Raw genomic sequence first — 22,842 nt, 5'->3', positions numbered from 1 at the left:
CACTAACACTTGTTCAGAACGAAAGAAAGCACAGAGCCCCAGATTCTATGTTGTCCTGGAGAGCTTGCAGAGCACTGGGGAAAGGCAGGCAGAGAATTCCCTGCTAGCACCTTCTCTGTGCCTGGGAAGCAGAAGTGTTCACATTGCTTGGCAGAATCGCTTTTGTGCAGAAAACACTAACACTTGTTCAGAACGAAAGAAAGCACAGAGCCCCAGATTTGCTGTTGTCCTGGAGAGCTTGCAGAGCACTGGAGAAAGGCAGGCAGAGAATTCCCTGCTAGCACCTTCTCTGTACCTGTTCACATTGCTTGGCAGAATCGCTTTTGTGCAGAAAACAGTAACACTTGTTCAGAACGAAAGAAAGCACAGAGCCCCAGATTTGCTGTTGTCCTGGAGAGCTTGCAGAGCACTGGGGAAAGGCAGGCAGAGAATTCCCTGCTAGCACCTTCTCTGTGCCTGTTCACATAGCTTGGCAGAATCGCTTTTGTGCAGAAAACACTAACACTTGTTCAGAACGAAAGAAAGCACAGAGCCCCAGATTTGCTGTTGTCCTGGAGAGCTTGCAGAGCACTGGGGAAAGGCAGGCAGAGAATTCCCTGCTAGCACCTTCTCTGTGCCTGGGAAGCAGAAGTGTTCACATTGCTTGGCAGAATCGCTTTTGTGCAGAAAACACTAACACTTGTTCAGAACGAAAGAAAGCACAGAGCCACAGATTCTATGTTGTCCTGGAGAGCTTGCAGAGCACTGGGGAAAGGCAGGCAGAGAATTCCCTGCTAGCACCTTCTCTGTGCCTGTTCACATTGCTTGGCAGAATCGCTTTTGTGCAGAAAACACTAACACTTGTTCAGAACGAAAGAAAGCACAGAGCCCCAGATTTTATGTTGTCCTGGAGAGCTTGCAGAGCACTGGGGAAAGGCAGGCAGAGAATTCCCTGCTAGCACCTTCTCTGTGCCTGTTCACATTGCTTCGCAGAATCGCTTTTGTGCAGAAAACACTAACACTTGTTCAGAACGAAAGAAAGCACAGAGCCCCAGATTTGCTGTTGTCCTGGAGAGCTTGCAGAGCACTGGGGAAAGGCAGGCAGAGAATTCCCTGCTAGCACCTTCACTGTGCCTGTTCACATTGCTTCGCAGAATCGCTTTTGTGCAGAAAACACTAACACTTGTTCAGAACGAAAGAAAGCACAGAGCCCCAGATTCTATGTTGTCCTGGAGAGCTTGCAGAGCACTGGGGAAAGGCAGGCAGAGAATTCCCTGCTAGCACCTTCTCTGTGCCTGGGAAGCAGAAGTGTTCACATTGCTTCGCAGAATCGCTTTTGTGCAGAAAACACTAACACTTGTTCAGAACGAAAGAAAGCACAGAGCCACAGATTCTATGTTGTCCTGGAGAGCTTGCAGAGCACTGGGGAAAGGCAGGCAGAGAATTCCCTGCTAGCACCTTCTCTGTGCCTGGGAAGCAGAAGTGTTCACATTGCTTGGCAGAATCGCTTTTGTGCAGAAAACACTAACACTTGTTCAGAACGAAATAAAGCACAGAGCCCCAGATTCTATGTTGTCCTGGAGAGCTTGCAGAGCACTGGGGAAAGGCAGGCAGAGAATTCCCTGCTAGCACCTTCTCTGTGCCTGTTCACATTGCTTCGCAGAATCGCTTTTGTGCAGAAAACACTAACACTTGTTCAGAACGAAAGAAAGCACAGAGCCCCAGATTTGCTGTTGTCCTGGAGAGCTTGCAGAGCACTGGGGAAAGGCAGGCAGAGAATTCCCTGCTAGCACCTTCTCTGTGCCTGTTCACATTGCTTCGCAGAATCGCTTTTGTGCAGAAAACACTAACACTTGTTCAGAACGAAAGAAAGCACAGAGCCACAGATTCTATGTTGTCCTGGAGAGCTTGCAGAGCACTGGGGAAAGGCAGGCAGAGAATTCCCTGCTAGCACCTTCTCTGTGCCTGGGAAGCAGAAGTGTTCACATTGCTTGGCAGAATCGCTTTTGTGCAGAAAACACTAACACTTGTTCAGAACGAAAGAAAGCACAGAGCCCCAGATTTGCTGTTGTCCTGGAGAGCTTGCAGAGCACTGGGGAAAGGCAGGCAGAGAATTCCCTGCTAGCACCTTCTCTGTACCTGTTCACATTGCTTGGCAGAATCGCTTTTGTGCAGAAAACAGTAACACTTGTTCAGAACGAAAGAAAGCACAGAGCCCCAGATTCTATGTTGTCCTGGAGAGCTTGCAGAGCACTGGGGAAAGGCAGGCAGAGAATTCCCTGCTAGCACCTTCTCTGTGCCTGGGAAGCAGAAGTGTTCACATTGCTTGGCAGAATCGCTTTTGTGCAGAAAACACTAACACTTGTTCAGAACGAAAGAAAGCACAGAGCCCCAGATTTGCTGTTGTCCTGGAGAGCTTGCAGAGCACTGGGGAAATGCAGGCAGAGAATTCCCTGCTAGCACCTTCACTGTGCCTGTTCACATTGCTTGGCAGAATCGCTTTTGTGCAGAAAACACTAACACTTGTTCAGAACGAAAGAAAGCACAGAGCCCCAGATTTGCTGTTGTCCTGGAGAGCTTGCAGAGCACTGGGGAAAGGCAGGCAGAGAATTCCCTGCTAGCACCTTCTCTGTGCCTGGGAAGCAGAAGTGTTCACATTGCTTGGCAGAATCGCTTTTGTGCAGAAAACACTAACACTTGTTCAGAACGAAAGAAAGCACAGAGCCACAGATTCTATGTTGTCCTGGAGAGCTTGCAGAGCACTGGGGAAAGGCAGGCAGAGAATTCCCTGCTAGCACCTTCTCTGTGCCTGGGAAGCAGAAGTGTTCACATTGCTTGGCAGAATCGCTTTTGTGCAGGAAACAGTAACACTTGTTCAGAACGAAAGAAAGCACAGAGCCCCAGATTCTATGTTGTCCTGGAGAGCTTGCAGAGCACTGGGGAAAGGCAGGCAGAGAATTCCCTGCTAGCACCTTCTCTGTACCTGTTCACATTGCTTGGCAGAATCGCTTTTGTGCAGAAAACAGTAACACTTGTTCAGAAGGAAAGAAAGCACAGAGCCCAAGATTTGCTGTTGTCCTGGAGAGCTTGCAGAGCACTGGGGAAAGGCAGGCAGAGAATTCCCTGCTAGCACCTTCTCTGTGCCTGTTCACATTGCTTCGCAGAATCGCTTTTGTGCAGAAAACACTAACACTTGTTCAGAACGAAAGAAAGCACAGAGCCCCAGATTTTATGTTGTCCTGGAGAGCTTGCAGAGCACTGGGGAAAGGCAGGCAGAGAATTCCCTGCTAGCACCTTCTCTGTGCCTGTTCACATTGCTTCGCAGAATCGCTTTTGTGCAGAAAACAGTAACACTTGTTCAGAACGAAAGAAAGCACAGAGCCCCAGATTTGCTGTTGTCCTGGAGAGCTTGCAGAGCACTGGGGAAAGGCAGGCAGAGAATTCCCTGCTAGCACCTTCTCTGTGCCTGTTCACATTGCTTGGCAGAATCGCTTTTGTGCAGAAAACACTAACACTTGTTCAGAACGAAAGAAAGCACAGAGCCCCAGATTTGCTGTTGTCCTGGAGAGCTTGCAGAGCACTGGGGAAATGCAGGCAGAGAATTCCCTGCTAGCACCTTCACTGTGCCTGTTCACATTGCTTGGCAGAATCGCTTTTGTGCAGAAAACACTAACACTTGTTCAGAAAGAAAGAAAGCACAGAGCCCCAGATTCTATGTTGTCCTGGAGAGCTTGCAGAGCACTGGGGAAAGGCAGGCAGAGAATTCCCTGCTAGCACCTTCTCTGTGCCTGGGAAGCAGAAGTGTTCACATTGCTTCGCAGAATCGCTTTTGTGCAGAAAACACTAACACTTGTTCAGAATGAAAGAAAGCACAGAGCCACAGATTCTATGTTGTCCTGGAGAGCTTGCAGAGCACTGGGGAAAGGCAGGCAGAGAATTCCCTGCTAGCACCTTCTCTGTACCTGTTCACATTGCTTGGCAGAATCGCTTTTGTGCAGAAAACACTAACACTTGTTCAGAACGAAAGAAAGCACAGAGCCCCAGATTTGCTGTTGTCCTGGAGAGCTTGCAGAGCACTGGGGAAAGGCAGGCAGAGAATTCCCTGCTAGCACCTTCTCTGTGCCTGTTCACATTGCTTGGCAGAATCGCTTTTGTGCAGAAAACACTAACACTTGTTCAGAACGAAAGAAAGCACAGAGCCCCAGATTTTATGTTGTCCTGGAGAGCTTGCAGAGCACTGGGGAAAGGCAGGCAGAGAATTCCCTGCTAGCACCTTCTCTGTGCCTGTTCACATTGCTTCGCAGAATCGCTTTTGTGCAGAAAACACTAACACTTGTTCAGAACGAAAGAAAGCACAGAGCCCCAGATTTGCTGTTGTCCTGGAGAGCTTGCAGAGCACTGGGGAAAGGCAGGCAGAGAATTCCCTGCTAGCACCTTCACTGTGCCTGTTCACATTGCTTCGCAGAATCGCTTTTGTGCAGAAAACAGTAACACTTGTTCAGAACGAAAGAAAGCACAGAGCCCCAGATTCTATGTTGTCCTGGAGAGCTTGCAGAGCACTGGGGAAAGGCAGGCAGAGAATTCCCTGCTAGCACCTTCTCTGTGCCTGGGAAGCAGAAGTGTTCACATTGCTTGGCAGAATCGCTTTTGTGCAGAAAACACTAACACTTGTTCAGAACGAAAGAAAGCACAGAGCCCCAGATTCTATGTTGTCCTGGAGAGCTTGCAGAGCACTGGGGAAAGGCAGGCAGAGAATTCCCTGCTAGCACCTTCTCTGTGCCTGTTCACATTGCTTCGCAGAATCGCTTTTGTGCAGAAAACACTAACACTTGTTCAGAACGAAAGAAAGCACAGAGCCCCAGATTTGCTGTTGTCCTGGAGAGCTTGCAGAGCACTGGGGAAATGCAGGCAGAGAATTCCCTGCTAGCACCTTCACTGTGCCTGTTCACATTGCTTGGCAGAATCGCTTTTGTGCAGAAAACACTAACACTTGTTCAGAAAGAAAGAAAGCACAGAGCCCCAGATTCTATGTTGTCCTGGAGAGCTTGCAGAGCACTGGGGAAAGGCAGGCAGAGAATTCCCTGCTAGCACCTTCTCTGTGCCTGGGAAGCAGAAGTGTTCACATTGCTTCGCAGAATCGCTTTTGTGCAGAAAACAGTAACACTTGTTCAGAATGAAAGAAAGCACAGAGCCACAGATTCTATGTTGTCCTGGAGAGCTTGCAGAGCACTGGGGAAAAGCAGGCAGAGAATTCCCTGCTAGCACCTTCTCTGTACCTGTTCACATTGCTTGGCAGAATCGCTTTTGTGCAGAAAACACTAACACTTGTTCAGAACGAAAGAAAGCACAGAGCCCCAGATTTGCTGTTGTCCTGGAGAGCTTGCAGAGCACTGGGGAAAGGCAGGCAGAGAATTCCCTGCTAGCACCTTCTCTGTGCCTGTTCACATTGCTTCGCAGAATCGCTTTTGTGCAGAAAACACTAACACTTGTTCAGAACGAAAGAAAGCACAGAGCCCCAGATTTTATGTTGTCCTGGAGAGCTTGCAGAGCACTGGGGAAAGGCAGGCAGAGAATTCCCTGCTAGCACCTTCTCTGTGCCTGTTCACATTGCTTCGCAGAATCGCTTTTGTGCAGAAAACACTAACACTTGTTCAGAACGAAAGAAAGCACAGAGCCCCAGATTTGCTGTTGTCCTGGAGAGCTTGCAGAGCACTGGGGAAAGGCAGGCAGAGAATTCCCTGCTAGCACCTTCACTGTGCCTGTTCACATTGCTTCGCAGAATCGCTTTTGTGCAGAAAACAGTAACACTTGTTCAGAACGAAAGAAAGCACAGAGCCCCAGATTCTATGTTGTCCTGGAGAGCTTGCAGAGCACTGGGGAAAGGCAGGCAGAGAATTCCCTGCTAGCACCTTCTCTGTGCCTGGGAAGCAGAAGTGTTCACATTGCTTGGCAGAATCGCTTTTGTGCAGAAAACACTAACACTTGTTCAGAACGAAAGAAAGCACAGAGCCCCAGATTCTATGTTGTCCTGGAGAGCTTGCAGAGCACTGGGGAAAGGCAGGCAGAGAATTCCCTGCTAGCACCTTCTCTGTGCCTGTTCACATTGCTTCGCAGAATCGCTTTTGTGCAGAAAACACTAACACTTGTTCAGAACGAAAGAAAGCACAGAGCCCCAGATTTGCTGTTGTCCTGGAGAGCTTGCAGAGCACTGGGGAAAGGCAGGCAGAGAATTCCCTGCTAGCACCTTCTCTGTGCCTGGGAAGCAGAAGTGTTCACATTGCTTGGCAGAATCGCTTTTGTGCAGAAAACAGTAACACTTTTTCAGAAGGAAAGAAAGCACAGAGCCCCAGATTTTATGTTGTCCTGGAGAGCTTGCAGAGCACTGGGGAAAAGCAGGCAGAGAATTCCCTGCTAGCACCTTTTCTGTGCCTGTTTACATTGCTTGGCAGAATCGCTTTTGTGCAGAAAACAGTAACACTTCTTCAGAAGGAAAGAAAGCACAGAGCCCCAGATTTGCTGTTGTCCTGGAGAGCTTGCAGAGCACTGGGGAAAGGCAGGCAGAGAATTCCCTGCTAGCACCTTCTCTGTGCCTGGGAAGCAGAAGTGTTCACATTGCTTGGCAGAATCGCTTTTGTGCAGAAAACACTAACACTTGTTCAGAACGAAAGAAAGCACAGAGCCCCAGATTTGCTGTTGTCCTGGAGAGCTTGCAGAGCACTGGGGAAAGGCAGGCAGAGAATTCCCTGCTAGCACCTTCACTGTGCCTGTTCACATTGCTTCGCAGAATCGCTTTTGTGCAGAAAACAGTAACACTTGTTCAGAACGAAAGAAAGCACAGAGCCCCAGATTCTATGTTGTCCTGGAGAGCTTGCAGAGCACTGGGGAAAGGCAGGCAGAGAATTCCCTGCTAGCACCTTCTCTGTGCCTGGGAAGCAGAAGTGTTCACATTGCTTGGCAGAATCGCTTTTGTGCAGAAAACACTAACACTTGTTCAGAACGAAAGAAAGCACAGAGCCCCAGATTCTATGTTGTCCTGGAGAGCTTGCAGAGCACTGGGGAAAGGCAGGCAGAGAATTCCCTGCTAGCACCTTCTCTGTGCCTGTTCACATTGCTTCGCAGAATCGCTTTTGTGCAGAAAACACTAACACTTGTTCAGAACGAAAGAAAGCACAGAGCCCCAGATTTGCTGTTGTCCTGGAGAGCTTGCAGAGCACTGGGGAAAGGCAGGCAGAGAATTCCCTGCTAGCACCTTCTCTGTGCCTGGGAAGCAGAAGTGTTCACATTGCTTGGCAGAATCGCTTTTGTGCAGAAAACAGTAACACTTTTTCAGAAGGAAAGAAAGCACAGAGCCCCAGATTTTATGTTGTCCTGGAGAGCTTGCAGAGCACTGGGGAAAAGCAGGCAGAGAATTCCCTGCTAGCACCTTTTCTGTGCCTGTTTACATTGCTTGGCAGAATCGCTTTTGTGCAGAAAACAGTAACACTTCTTCAGAAGGAAAGAAAGCACAGAGCCCCAGATTTGCTGTTGTCCTGGAGAGCTTGCAGAGCACTGGGGAAAGGCAGGCAGAGAATTCCCTGCTAGCACCTTCTCTGTGCCTGGGAAGCAGAAGTGTTCACATTGCTTCGCAGAATCGCTTTTGTGCAGAAAACACTAACACTTGTTCAGAACGAAAGAAAGCACAGAGCCCCAGATTTTATGTTGTCCTGGAGAGCTTGCAGAGCACTGGGGAAAGGCAGGCAGAGAATTCCCTGCTAGCACCTTCTCTGTGCCTGGGAAGCAGAAGTGTTCACATTGCTTGGCAGAATCGCTTTTGTGCAGAAAACACTAACACTTGTTCAGAACGAAAGAAAGCACAGAGCCCCAGATTTGCTGTTGTCCTGGAGAGCTTGCAGAGCACTGGGGAAAAGCAGGCAGAGAATTCCCTGCTAGCACCTTCTCTGTGCCTGGGAAACAGAAGTGTTCCCATTGCTTCGCAGAATCGCTTTTGTGCATAAAACACTAACACTTGTTCAGACGAAAGAAAGCACAGAGCCCCAGATTTTATGTTGTCCTGGAGAGCTTGAAGAGCACTGGGGAAAAGCAGGCAGAGAATTCCCTGCTAGCACCTTCTCTGTGCCTGTTCACATTGCTTCGCAAGAATCGCTTTTGTGCAGAAAACAGTAACACTTGTTCAGAACGAAAGAAAGCACAGAGCCCCAGATTTTATGTTGTCCTGGAGAGCTTGCAGAGCACTGGGGAAAAGCAGGCAGAGAATTCCCTGCTAGCACCTTCTCTGTGCCTGGGAAGCAGAAGTGTTCACATTGCTTCGCAGAATCACTTTTGTGCAGAAAACAGTAACACTTGTTCAGACGAAAGAAAGCACAGAGCCCCAGATTTTATGTTGTCCTGGAGAGCTTGCAGAGCACTGGGGAAAGGCAGGCAGAGAACTCCCTGCTAGCACCTTCTCTGTGCCTGTTCACATTGCTTCGCAGAATCGCTTTTGTGCAGAAAACACTAACACTTGTTCAGAACGAAAGAAAGCACAGAGCCCCAGATTCTATGTTGTCCTGGAGAGCTTGCAGAGCACTGGGGAAAGGCAGGCAGAGAATTCCCTGCTAGCACCTTCTCTGTGCCTGGGAAACAGAAGTGTTCCCATTGCTTCGCAGAATCGCTTTTGTGCAGAAAACAGTAACACTTGTTCAGACGAAAAAAAGCACAGAGCCCCAGATTTTATGTTGTCCTGGAGAGCTTGCAGAGCACTGGGGAAAAGCAGGCAGAGAATTCCCTGCTAGCACCTTCTCTGTGCCTGGGAAGCAGAAGTGTTCACATTGCTTCGCAGAATCGCTTTTGTGCAGAAAACAGTAACACTTGTTCAGAACGAAAGAAAGCACAGAGCCCCAGATTTTATGTTGTCCTGGAGAGCTTGCAGAGCACTGGGGAAAAGCAGGCAGAGAATTCCCTGCTAGCACCTTCTCTGTGCCTGGGAAGCAGAAGTGTTCACATTGCTTCGCAGAATCACTTTTGTGCAGAAAACAGTAACACTTGTTCAGACGAAAGAAAGCACAGAGCCCCAGATTTTATGTTGTCCTGGAGAGCTTGCAGAGCACTGGGGAAAGGCAGGCAGAGAATTCCCTGCTAGCACCTTCTCTGTGCCTGTTCACATTGCTTCGCAGAATCGCTTTTGTGCAGAAAACAGTAACACTTGTTCAGACGAAAGAAAGCACAGAGCCCCAGATTCTATGTTGTCCTGGAGAGCTTGCAGAGCACTGGGGAAAGGCAGGCAGAGAATTCCCTGCTAGCACCTTCTCTGTGCCTGGGAAACAGAAGTGTTCCCATTGCTTCGCAGAATCGCTTTTGTGCAGAAAACAGTAACACTTGTTCAGACGAAAAAAAGCACAGATCCCCAGATTTTATGTTGTCCTGGAGAGCTTGCAGAGCACTGGGGAAAAGCAGGCAGAGAATTCCCTGCTAGCACCTTCTCTGTGCCTGGGAAGCAGAAGTGTTCACATTGCTTCGCAGAATCGCTTTTGTGCAGAAAACAGTAACACTTGTTCAGACGAAAAAAAGCACAGAGCCCCAGATTTTATGTTGTCCTGGAGAGCTTGCAGAGCACTGGGGAAAAGCAGGCAGAGAATTCCCTGCTAGCACCTTCTCTGTGCCTGGGAAGCAGAAGTGTTCACATTGCTTCGCAGAATCGCTTTTGTGCAGAAAACAGTAACACTTGTTCAGAACGAAAGAAAGCACAGAGCCCCAGATTTGCTGTTGTCCTGGAGAGCTTGCAGAGCACTGGGGAAAGGCAGGCAGAGAATTCCCTGCTAGCACCTTCACTGTGCCTGTTCACATTGCTTCGCAGAATCGCTTTTGTGCAGAAAACACTAACACTTGTTCAGAACGAAGGAAAGCACAGAGCCCCAGATTTGCTGTTGTCCTGGAGAGCTTGCAGAGCACTGGGGAAAGGCAGGCAGAGAATTCCCTGCTAGCACCTTCTCTGTGCCTGGGAAGCAGAAGTGTTCACATTGCTTGGCAGAAACGCTTTTGTGCAGAAAACACTAACACTTGTTCAGAATGAAAGAAAGCACAGAGCCACAGATTCTATGTTGTCCTGGAGAGCTTGCAGAGCACTGGGGAAAGGCAGGCAGAGAATTCCCTGCTAGCACCTTCTCTGTACCTGTTCACATTGCTTGGCAGAATCGCTTTTGTGCAGAAAACAGTAACACTTGTTCAGAAGGAAAGAAAGCACAGAGCCCCAGATTTGCTGTTGTCCTGGAGAGCTTGCAGAGCACTGGGGAAAGGCAGGCAGAGAATTCCCTGCTAGCACCTTCTCTGTGCCTGTTCACATTGCTTCGCAGAATCGCTTTTGTGCAGAAAACACTAACACTTGTTCAGAACGAAAGAAAGCACAGAGCCCCAGATTTGCTGTTGTCCTGGAGAGCTTGCAGAGCACTGGGGAAAGGCAGGCAGAGAATTCCCTGCTAGCACCTTCACTGTGCCTGTTCACATTGCTTCGCAGAATCGCTTTTGTGCAGAAAACAGTAACACTTGTTCAGAACGAAAGAAAGCACAGAGCCCCAGATTTGCTGTTGTCCTGGAGAGCTTGCAGAGCACTGGGGAAAGGCAGGCAGAGAATTCCCTGCTAGCACCTTCTCTGTGCCTGGGAAGCAGAAGTGTTCACATTGCTTGGCAGAATCGCTTTTGTGCAGAAAACACTAACACTTGTTCAGAACGAAAGAAAGCACAGAGCCCCAGATTCTATGTTGTCCTGGAGAGCTTGCAGAGCACTGGGGAAAGGCAGGCAGAGAATTCCCTGCTAGCACCTTCTCTGTGCCTGTTCACATTGCTTCGCAGAATCGCTTTTGTGCAGAAAACACTAACACTTGTTCAGAACGAAAGAAAGCACAGAGCCCCAGATTTGCTGTTGTCCTGGAGAGCTTGCAGAGCACTGGGGAAAGGCAGGCAGAGAATTCCCTGCTAGCACCTTCTCTGTGCCTGGGAAGCAGAAGTGTTCACATTGCTTGGCAGAATCGCTTTTGTGCAGAAAACAGTAACACTTGTTCAGAAGGAAAGAAAGCACAGAGCCCCAGATTTTATGTTGTCCTGGAGAGCTTGCAGAGCACTGGGGAAAAGCAGGCAGAGAATTCCCTGCTAGCACCTTTTCTGTGCCTGTTCACATTGCTTGGCAGAATCGCTTTTGTGCAGAAAACAGTAACACTTCTTCAGAAGGAAAGAAAGCACAGAGCCCCAGATTTGCTGTTGTCCTGGAGAGCTTGCAGAGCACTGGGGAAAGGCAGGCAGAGAATTCCCTGCTAGCACCTTCTCTGTGCCTGGGAAGCAGAAGTGTTCACATTGCTTCGCAGAATCGCTTTTGTGCAGAAAACACTAACACTTGTTCAGAACGAAAGAAAGCACAGAGCCCCAGATTTGCTGTTGTCCTGGAGAGCTTGCAGAGCACTGGGGAAAAGCAGGCAGAGAATTCCCTGCTAGCACCTTCTCTGTGCCTGGGAAACAGAAGTGTTCCCATTGCTTCGCAGAATCGCTTTTGTGCATAAAACACTAACACTTGTTCAGACGAAAGAAAGCACAGAGCCCCAGATTTTATGTTGTCCTGGAGAGCTTGCAGAGCACTGGGGAAAAGCAGGCAGAGAATTCCCTGCTAGCACCTTCTCTGTGCCTGGGAAGCAGAAGTGTTCACATTGCTTCGCAGAATCGCTTTTGTGCAGAAAACAGTAACACTTGTTCAGAACGAAAGAAAGCACAGAGCCCCAGATTTTATGTTGTCCTGGAGAGCTTGAAGAGCACTGGGGAAAAGCAGGCAGAGAATTCCCTGCTAGCACCTTCTCTGTGCCTGTTCACATTGCTTCGCAAGAATCGCTTTTGTGCAGAAAACAGTAACACTTGTTCAGAACGAAAGAAAGCACAGAGCCCCAGATTTTATGTTGTCCTGGAGAGCTTGCAGAGCACTGGGGAAAAGCAGGCAGAGAATTCCCTGCTAGCACCTTCTCTGTGCCTGGGAAGCAGAAGTGTTCACATTGCTTCGCAGAATCACTTTTGTGCAGAAAACAGTAACACTTGTTCAGACGAAAGAAAGCACAGAGCCCCAGATTTTATGTTGTCCTGGAGAGCTTGCAGAGCACTGGGGAAAGGCAGGCAGAGAACTCCCTGCTAGCACCTTCTCTGTGCCTGTTCACATTGCTTCGCAGAATCGCTTTTGTGCAGAAAACAGTAACACTTGTTCAGACGAAAGAAAGCACAGAGCCCCAGATTCTATGTTGTCCTGGAGAGCTTGCAGAGCACTGGGGAAAGGCAGGCAGAGAATTCCCTGCTAGCACCTTCTCTGTGCCTGGGAAACAGAAGTGTTCCCATTGCTTCGCAGAATCGCTTTTGTGCAGAAAACAGTAACACTTGTTCAGACGAAAAAAAGCACAGAGCCCCAGATTTTATGTTGTCCTGGAGAGCTTGCAGAGCACTGGGGAAAAGCAGGCAGAGAATTCCCTGCTAGCACCTTCTCTGTGCCTGGGAAGCAGAAGTGTTCACATTGCTTCGCAGAATCGCTTTTGTGCAGAAAACAGTAACACTTGTTCAGAACGAAAGAAAGCACAGAGCCCCAGATTTTATGTTGTCCTGGAGAGCTTGCAGAGCACTGGGGAAAGGCAGGCAGAGAATTCCCTGCTAGCACCTTCTCTGTGCCTGGGAAGCAGAAGTCTTCCCATTGCTTCGCAGAATCGCTTTTGTGCAGAAAACAGTAACACTTGTTCAGACGAAAAAAAGCACAGAGCCCCAGATTTTATGTTGTCCTGGAGAGCTTGCAGAGCACTGGGGAAAAGCAGGCAGAGAATTCCCTGCTAGCACCTTCTCTGTGCCTGGGAAACAGAAGTGTTCACATTGCTTCGCAGAATCGCTTTTGTGCAGAAAACAGTAACACTTGTTCAGAACGAAAGAAAGCACAGAGCCCCAGATTTTATGTTGTCCTGGAGAGCTTGCAGAGCACTGGGGAAAAGCAGGCAGAGAATTCCCTGCTAGCACCTTCTCTGTGCCTGGGAAACAGAAGTGTTCCCATTGCTTCGCAGAATCGCTTTTGTGCAGAAAACACTAACACTTGTTCAGAACGAAAGAAAGCACAGAGCCCCAGATTTTATGTTGTCCTGGAGAGCTTGCAGAGCACTGGGGAAAAGCAGGCAGAGAATTTCCTGCTAGCACCTTCTCTGTGCCTGGGAAGCAGAAGTGTTCACATTGCTTCGCAGAATCACTTTTGTGCAGAAAACAGTAACACTTGTTCAGAACAAAAGAAAGCACAGAGCCCCAGATTTTATGTTGTCCTGGAGAGCTTGCAGAGCACTGGGGAAAAGCAGGCAGAGAATTCCCTGCTAGCACCTTCTCTGTGCCTGGGAAGCAGAAGTCTTCACATTGCTTCGCAGAATCGCTTTTGTGCAGAAAACAGTAACACTTGTTCAGAACGAAAGAAAGCACAGAGCCCCAGATTTTATGTTGTCCTGGAGAGCTTGCAGAGCACTGGGGAAAAGCAGGCAGAGAATTCCCTGCTAGCACCTTCTCTGTGCCTGGGAAACAGAAGTGTTCCCATTGCTTCGCAGAATCGCTTTTGTGCAGAAAACACTAACACTTGTTCAGAACGAAAGAAAGCACAGAGCCCCAGATTTTATGTTGTCCTGGAGAGCTTGCAGAGCACTGGGGAAAAGCAGGCAGAGAATTCCCTGCTAGCACCTTCTCTGTGCCTGTTCACATTGCTTCGCAAGAATCGCTTTTGTGCAGAAAACAGTAACACTTGTTCAGAACGAAAGAAAGCACAGAGCCCCAGATTTTATGTTGTCCTGGAGAGCTTGCAGAGCACTGGGGAAAAGCAGGCAGAGAATTCCCTGCTAGCACCTTCTCTGTGCCTGGGAAGCAGAAGTGTTCACATTGCTTCGCAGAATCACTTTTGTGCAGAAAACAGTAACACTTGTTCAGACGAAAGAAAGCACAGAGCCCCAGATTTTATGTTGTCCTGGAGAGCTTGCAGAGCACTGGGGAAAGGCAGGCAGAGAACTCCCTGCTAGCACCTTCTCTGTGCCTGTTCACATTGCTTCGCAGAATCGCTTTTGTGCAGAAAACAGTAACACTTGTTCAGACGAAAGAAAGCACAGAGCCCCAGATTCTATGTTGTCCTGGAGAGCTTGCAGAGCACTGGGGAAAGGCAGGCAGAGAATTCCCTGCTAGCACCTTCTCTGTGCCTGGGAAACAGAAGTGTTCCCATTGCTTCGCAGAATCGCTTTTGTGCAGAAAACAGTAACACTTGTTCAGACGAAAAAAAGCACAGAGCCCCAGATTTTATGTTGTCCTGGAGAGCTTGCAGAGCACTGGGGAAAAGCAGGCAGAGAATTCCCTGCTAGCACCTTCTCTGTGCCTGGGAAGCAGAAGTGTTCACATTGCTTCGCAGAATCGCTTTTGTGCAGAAAACAGTAACACTTGTTCAGAACGAAAGAAAGCACAGAGCCCCAGATTTTATGTTGTCCTGGAGAGCTTGCAGAGCACTGGGGAAAGGCAGGCAGAGAATTCCCTGCTAGCACCTTCTCTGTGCCTGGGAAGCAGAAGTCTTCCCATTGCTTCGCAGAATCGCTTTTGTGCAGAAAACAGTAACACTTGTTCAGACGAAAAAAAGCACAGAGCCCCAGATTTTATGTTGTCCTGGAGAGCTTGCAGAGCACTGGGGAAAAGCAGGCAGAGAATTCCCTGCTAGCACCTTCTCTGTGCCTGGGAAACAGAAGTGTTCACATTGCTTCGCAGAATCGCTTTTGTGCAGAAAACAGTAACACTTGTTCAGAACGAAAGAAAGCACAGAGCCCCAGATTTTATGTTGTCCTGGAGAGCTTGCAGAGCACTGGGGAAAAGCAGGCAGAGAATTCCCTGCTAGCACCTTCTCTGTGCCTGGGAAACAGAAGTGTTCCCATTGCTTCGCAGAATCGCTTTTGTGCAGAAAACACTAACACTTGTTCAGAACGAAAGAAAGCACAGAGCCCCAGATTTTATGTTGTCCTGGAGAGCTTGCAGAGCACTGGGGAAAAGCAGGCAGAGAATTTCCTGCTAGCACCTTCTCTGTGCCTGGGAAGCAGAAGTCTTCACATTGCTTCGCAGAATCGCTTTTGTGCAGAAAACAGTAACACTTGTTCAGAACGAAAGAAAGCACAGAGCCCCAGATTTTATGTTGTCCTGGAGAGCTTGCAGAGCACTGGGGAAAAGCAGGCAGAGAATTCCCTGCTAGCACCTTCTCTGTGCCTGGGAAACAGAAGTGTTCCCATTGCTTCGCAGAATCGCTTTTGTGCAGAAAACACTAACACTTGTTCAGAACGAAAGAAAGCACAGAGCCCCAGATTTTATGTTGTCCTGGAGAGCTTGCAGAGCACTGGGGAAAAGCAGGCAGAGAATTTCCTGCTAGCACCTTCTCTGTGCCTGGGAAGCAGAAGTGTTCACATTGCTTCGCAGAATCACTTTTGTGCAGAAAACAGTAACACTTGTCCAGAACAAAAGAAAGCACAGAGCCCCAGATTTTATGTTGTCCTGGAGAGCTTGCAGAGCACTGGGGAAAAGCAGGCAGAGAATTCCCTGCTAGCACCTTCTCTGTGCCTGGGAAGCAGAAGTCTTCACATTGCTTCGCAGAATCGCTTTTGTGCAGAAAACAGTAACACTTGTTCAGAACGAAAGAAAGCACAGAGCCCCAGATTTTATGTTGTCCTGGAGAGCTTGCAGAGCACTGGGGAAAAGCAGGCAGAGAATTCCCTGCTAGCACCTTCTCTGTGCCTGGGAAACAGAAGTGTTCCCATTGCTTCGCAGAATCGCTTTTGTGCAGAAAACACTAACACTTGTTCAGAACGAAAGAAAGCACAGAGTCCCAGATTTTATGTTGTCCTGGAGAGCTTGCAGAGCACTGGGGAAAGGCAGGCAGAGAATTCCCTGCTAGCACCTTCTCTGTGCCTGTTCACATTGCTTCGCAGAATCGCTTTTGTGCAGAAAACAGTAACACTTGTTCAGAACGAAAGAAAGCACAGAGCCCCAGATTTTATGTTGTCCTGGAGAGCTTGCAGAGCACTGGGGAAAAGCAGGCAGAGAATTCCCTGCTAGCACCTTCTCTGTGCCTGGGAAACAGAAGTGTTCCCATTGCTTCGCAGAATCGCTTTTGTGCAGAAAACAGTAACACTTGTTCAGAACGAAAGAAAGCACAGAGCCCCAGATTTTATGTTGTCCTGGAGAGCTTGCAGAGCACTGGGGAAAAGCAGGCAGAGAATTCCCTGCTAGCACCTTCTCTGTGCCTGGGAAACAGAAGTGTTCCCATTGCTTCGCAGAATCGCTTTTGTGCAGAAAACAGTAACACTTGTTCAGAACGAAAGAAAGCACAGAGCCCCAGATTTGCTGTTGTCCTGGAGAGCTTGCAGAGCACTGGGGAAAGGCAGGCAGAGAATTCCCTGCTAGCACCTCCTCTGTGCCTGTTCACATTGCTTCGCAGAATCGCTTTTGTGCAGAAAACAGTAACACTTGTTCAGACGAAAAAAAGCACAGAGCCCCAGATTTTATGTTGTCCTGGAGAGCTTGCAGAGCACTGGGGAAAAGCAGGCAGAGAATTCCCTGCTATCACCTTCTCTGTGCCTGGGAAACAGAAGTGTTCCCATTGCTTCGCAGAATCGCTTTTGTGCAGAAAACACTAACACTTGTTCAGAACGAAAGAAAGCACAGAGTCCCAGATTTTATGTTGTCCTGGAGAGCTTGCAGAGCACTGGGGAAAGGCAGGCAGAGAATTCCCTGCTAGCACCTTCTCTGTGCCTGTTCACATTGCTTCGCAGAATCGCTTTTGTGCAGAAAACAGTAACACTTGTTCAGAACGAAAGAAAGCACAGAGCCCCAGATTTTATGTTGTCCTGGAGAGCTTGCAGAGCACTGGGGAAAAGCAGGCAGAGAATTCCCTGCTAGCACCTTCTCTGTGCCTGGGAAACAGAAGTGTTCCCATTGCTTCGCAGAATCGCTTTTGTGCAGAAAACAGTAACACTTGTTCAGAACGAAAGAAAGCACAGAGCCCCAGATTTTATGTTGTCCTGGAGAGCTTGCAGAGCACTGGGGAAAAGCAGGCAGAGAATTCCCTGCTAGCACCTTCTCTGTGCCTGGGAAACAGAAGTGTTCCCATTGCTTCGCAGAATCGCTTTTGTGCAGAAAACAGTAACACTTGTTCAGAACGAAAGAAAGCACAGAGCCCCAGATTTGCTGTTGTCCTGGAGAGCTTGCAGAGCACTGGGGAAAGGCAGGCAGAGAATTCCCTGCTAGCACCTCCTCTGTGCCTGTTCACATTGCTTCGCAGAATCGCTTTTGTGCAGAAAACAGTAACACTTGTTCAGACGAAAAAAAGCACAGAGCCCCAGATTTTATGTTGTCCTGGAGAGCTTGCAGAGCACTGGGGAAAAGCAGGCAGAGAATTCCCTGCTAGCACCTTCTCTGTGCCTGGGAAGCAGAAGTGTTCCCATTGCTTCGCAGAATCGCTTTTGTGCAGAAAACAGTAACACTTGTTCAGAACGAAAGAAAGCACAGAGCCCCAGATTTTATGTTGTCCTGGAGAGCTTGCAGAGCACTGGGGAAAAGCAGGCAGAGAATTCCCTGCTAGCACCTTCTCTGTTCCTGGGAAACAGAAGTGTTCACATTGCTTCGCAGAATAGCTTTTGTGCAGAAAACAGTAACACTTGTTCAGAACGAAAGAAAGCACAGAGCCCCAGATTTTATGTTGTCCTGGAGATCTTGCAGAGCACTGGGGAAAAGCAGGCAGAGAATTCCCTGCTAGCACCTTCTCTGTGCCTGTTCACATTGCTTCGCAGAATCGCTTTTGTGCAGAAAACAGTAACACTTGTTCAGAACGAAAGAAAGCACAGAGCCCCAGATTTGCTGTTGTCCTGGAGAGCTTGCAGAGCACTGGGGAAAGGCAGGCAGAGAATTCCCTGCTAGCACCTTCTCTGTGCCTGGGAAGCAGAAGTGTTCACATTGCTTGGCAGAATCGCTTTTGTGCAGAAAACACTAACACTTGTTCAGAACGAAAGAAAGCACAGAGCCCCAGATTCTATGTTGTCCTGGAGAGCTTGCAGAGCACTGGGGAAAGGCAGGCAGAGAATTCCCTGCTAGCACCTTCTCTGTGCCTGTTCACATTGCTTCGCAGAATCGCTTTTGTGCAGAAAACACTAACACTTGTTCAGAACGAAAGAAAGCACAGAGCCCCAGATTTGCTGTTGTCCTGGAGAGCTTGCAGAGCACTGGGGAAAGGCAGGCAGAGAATTCCCTGCTAGCACCTTCTCTGTGCCTGGGAAGCAGAAGTGTTCACATTGCTTGGCAGAATCGCTTTTGTGCAGAAAACAGTAACACTTGTTCAGAAGGAAAGAAAGCACAGAGCCCCAGATTTTATGTTGTCCTGGAGAGCTTGCAGAGCACTGGGGAAAAGCAGGCAGAGAATTCCCTGCTAGCACCTTTTCTGTGCCTGTTCACATTGCTTGGCAGAATCGCTTTTGTGCAGAAAACAGTAACACTTCTTCAGAAGGAAAGAAAGCACAGAGCCCCAGATTTGCTGTTGTCCTGGAGAGCTTGCAGAGCACTGGGGAAAGGCAGGCAGAGAATTCCCTGCTAGCACCTTCTCTGTGCCTGGGAAGCAGAAGTGTTCACATTGCTTCGCAGAATCGCTTTTGTGCAGAAAACACTAACACTTGTTCAGAACGAAAGAAAGCACAGAGCCCCAGATTTGCTGTTGTCCTGGAGAGCTTGCAGAGCACTGGGGAAAAGCAGGCAGAGAATTCCCTGCTAGCACCTTCTCTGTGCCTGGGAAACAGAAGTGTTCCCATTGCTTCGCAGAATCGCTTTTGTGCATAAAACACTAACACTTGTTCAGACGAAAGAAAGCACAGAGCCCCAGATTTTATGTTGTCCTGGAGAGCTTGCAGAGCACTGGGGAAAAGCAGGCAGAGAATTCCCTGCTAGCACCTTCTCTGTGCCTGGGAAGCAGAAGTGTTCACATTGCTTCGCAGAATCGCTTTTGTGCAGAAAACAGTAACACTTGTTCAGAACGAAAGAAAGCACAGAGCCCCAGATTTTATGTTGTCCTGGAGAGCTTGAAGAGCACTGGGGAAAAGCAGGCAGAGAATTCCCTGCTAGCACCTTCTCTGTGCCTGTTCACATTGCTTCGCAAGAATCGCTTTTGTGCAGAAAACAGTAACACTTGTTCAGAACGAAAGAAAGCACAGAGCCCCAGATTTTATGTTGTCCTGGAGAGCTTGCAGAGCACTGGGGAAAAGCAGGCAGAGAATTCCCTGCTAGCACCTTCTCTGTGCCTGGGAAGCAGAAGTGTTCACATTGCTTCGCAGAATCACTTTTGTGCAGAAAACAGTAACACTTGTTCAGACGAAAGAAAGCACAGAGCCCCAGATTTTATGTTGTCCTGGAGAGCTTGCAGAGCACTGGGGAAAGGCAGGCAGAGAACTCCCTGCTAGCACCTTCTCTGTGCCTGTTCACATTGCTTCGCAGAATCGCTTTTGTGCAGAAAACAGTAACACTTGTTCAGACGAAAGAAAGCACAGAGCCCCAGATTCTATGTTGTCCTGGAGAGCTTGCAGAGCACTGGGGAAAGGCAGGCAGAGAATTCCCTGCTAGCACCTTCTCTGTGCCTGGGAAACAGAAGTGTTCCCATTGCTTCGCAGAATCGCTTTTGTGCAGAAAACAGTAACACTTGTTCAGACGAAAAAAAGCACAGAGCCCCAGATTTTATGTTGTCCTGGAGAGCTTGCAGAGCACTGGGGAAAAGCAGGCAGAGAATTCCCTGCTAGCACCTTCTCTGTGCCTGGGAAGCAGAAGTGTTCACATTGCTTCGCAGAATCGCTTTTGTGCAGAAAACAGTAACACTTGTTCAGAACGAAAGAAAGCACAGAGCCCCAGATTTTATGTTGTCCTGGAGAGCTTGCAGAGCACTGGGGAAAGGCAGGCAGAGAATTCCCTGCTAGCACCTTCTCTGTGCCTGGGAAGCAGAAGTGTTCCCATTGCTTCGCAGAATCGCTTTTGTGCAGAAAACAGTAACACTTGTTCAGACGAAAAAAAGCACAGAGCCCCAGATTTTATGTTGTCCTGGAGAGCTTGCAGAGCACTGGGGAAAAGCAGGCAGAGAATTCCCTGCTAGCACCTTCTCTGTGCCTGGGAAACAGAAGTGTTCACATTGCTTCGCAGAATCGCTTTTGTGCAGAAAACAGTAACACTTGTTCAGAACGAAAGAAAGCACAGAGCCCCAGATTTTATGTTGTCCTGGAGAGCTTGCAGAGCACTGGGGAAAAGCAGGCAGAGAATTCCCTGCTAGCACCTTCTCTGTGCCTGGGAAACAGAAGTGTTCCCATTGCTTCGCAGAATCGCTTTTGTGCAGAAAACACTAACACTTGTTCAGAACGAAAGAAAGCACAGAGCCCCAGATTTTATGTTGTCCTGGAGAGCTTGCAGAGCACTGGGGAAAAGCAGGCAGAGAATTTCCTGCTAGCACCTTCTCTGTGCCTGGGAAGCAGAAGTGTTCACATTGCTTCGCAGAATCACTTTTGTGCAGAAAACAGTAACACTTGTTCAGAACAAAAGAAAGCACAGAGCCCCAGATTTTATGTTGTCCTGGAGAGCTTGCAGAGCACTGGGGAAAAGCAGGCAGAGAATTCCCTGCTAGCACCTTCTCTGTGCCTGGGAAGCAGAAGTGTTCACATTGCTTCGCAGAATCGCTTTTGTGCAGAAAACAGTAACACTTGTTCAGAACGAAAGAAAGCACAGAGCCCCAGATTTTATGTTGTCCTGGAGAGCTTGCAGAGCACTGGGGAAAAGCAGGCAGAGAATTCCCTGCTAGCACCTTCTCTGTGCCTGGGAAACAGAAGTGTTCCCATTGCTTCGCAGAATCGCTTTTGTGCAGAAAACACTAACACTTGTTCAGAACGAAAGAAAGCACAGAGCCCCAGATTTTATGTTGTCCTGGAGAGCTTGCAGAGCACTGGGGAAAAGCAGGCAGAGAATTTCCTGCTAGCACCTTCTCTGTGCCTGGGAAGCAGAAGTGTTCACATTGCTTCGCAGAATCACTTTTGTGCAGAAAACAGTAACACTTGTTCAGAACAAAAGAAAGCACAGAGCCCCAGATTTTATGTTGTCCTGGAGAGCTTGCAGAGCACTGGGGAAAAGCAGGCAGAGAATTCCCTGCTAGCACCTTCTCTGTGCCTGGGAAGCAGAAGTCTTCACATTGCTTCGCAGAATCGCTTTTGTGCAGAAAACAGTAACACTTGTTCAGAACGAAAGAAAGCACAGAGCCCCAGATTTTATGTTGTCCTGGAGAGCTTGCAGAGCACTGGGGAAAAGCAGGCAGAGAATTCCCTGCTAGCACCTTCTCTGTGCCTGGGAAACAGAAGTGTTCACATTGCTTCGCAGAATCGCTTTTGTGCAGAAAACACTAACACTTGTTCAGAACGAAAGAAAGCACAGAGCCCCAGATTTTATGTTGTCCTGGAGAGCTTGCAGAGCACTGGGGAAAAGCAGGCAGAGAATTCCCTGCTATCACCTTCTCTGTGCCTGGGAAACAGAAGTGTTCCCATTGCTTCGCAGAATCGCTTTTGTGCAGAAAACACTAACACTTGTTCAGAACGAAAGAAAGCACAGAGTCCCAGATTTTATGTTGTCCTGGAGAGCTTGCAGAGCACTGGGGAAAGGCAGGCAGAGAATTCCCTGCTAGCACCTTCTCTGTGCCTGTTCACATTGCTTCGCAGAATCGCTTTTGTGCAGAAAACAGTAACACTTGTTCAGAACGAAAGAAAGCACAGAGCCCCAGATTTTATGTTGTCCTGGAGAGCTTGCAGAGCACTGGGGAAAAGCAGGCAGAGAATTCCCTGCTAGCACCTTCTCTGTGCCTGGGAAACAGAAGTGTTCCCATTGCTTCGCAGAATCGCTTTTGTGCAGAAAACAGTAACACTTGTTCAGAACGAAAGAAAGCACAGAGCCCCAGATTTTATGTTGTCCTGGAGAGCTTGCAGAGCACTGGGGAAAAGCAGGCAGAGAATTCCCTGCTAGCACCTTCTCTGTGCCTGGGAAACAGAAGTGTTCCCATTGCTTCGCAGAATCGCTTTTGTGCAGAAAACAGTAACACTTGTTCAGAACGAAAGAAAGCACAGAGCCCCAGATTTGCTGTTGTCCTGGAGAGCTTGCAGAGCACTGGGGAAAGGCAGGCAGAGAATTCCCTGCTAGCACCTCCTCTGTGCCTGTTCACATTGCTTCGCAGAATCGCTTTTGTGCAGAAAACAGTAACACTTGTTCAGACGAAAAAAAGCACAGAGCCCCAGATTTTATGTTGTCCTGGAGAGCTTGCAGAGCACTGGGGAAAAGCAGGCAGAGAATTCCCTGCTAGCACCTTCTCTGTGCCTGGGAAGCAGAAGTGTTCCCATTGCTTCGCAGAATCGCTTTTGTGCAGAAAACAGTAACACTTGTTCAGAACGAAAGAAAGCACAGAGCCCCAGATTTTATGTTGTCCTGGAGAGCTTGCAGAGCACTGGGGAAAAGCAGGCAGAGAATTCCCTGCTAGCACCTTCTCTGTGCCTGGGAAACAGAAGTGTTCCCATTGCTTCGCAGAATCGCTTTTGTGCATAAAACACTAACATTGTTCAGACGAAAGAAAGCACAGAGCCCCAGATTTTATGTTGTCCTGGAGAGCTTGCAGAGCACTGGGGAAAAGCAGGCAGAGAATTCCCTGCTAGCACCTTCTCTGTGCCTGGGAAGCAGAAGTGTTCACATTGCTTCGCAGAATCACTTTTGTGCAGAAAACAGTAACACTTGTTCAGACGAAAGAAAGCACAGAGCCCCAGATTTTATGTTGTCCTGGAGAGC

This window comes from Strix uralensis, unplaced genomic scaffold, assembly GCF_047716275.1.
Source record: "Strix uralensis isolate ZFMK-TIS-50842 unplaced genomic scaffold, bStrUra1 scaffold_45, whole genome shotgun sequence".
Classification (NCBI taxonomy): Eukaryota; Metazoa; Chordata; class Aves; order Strigiformes; family Strigidae; genus Strix; species Strix uralensis.
This window is presented reverse-complemented; position numbering follows the sequence as displayed.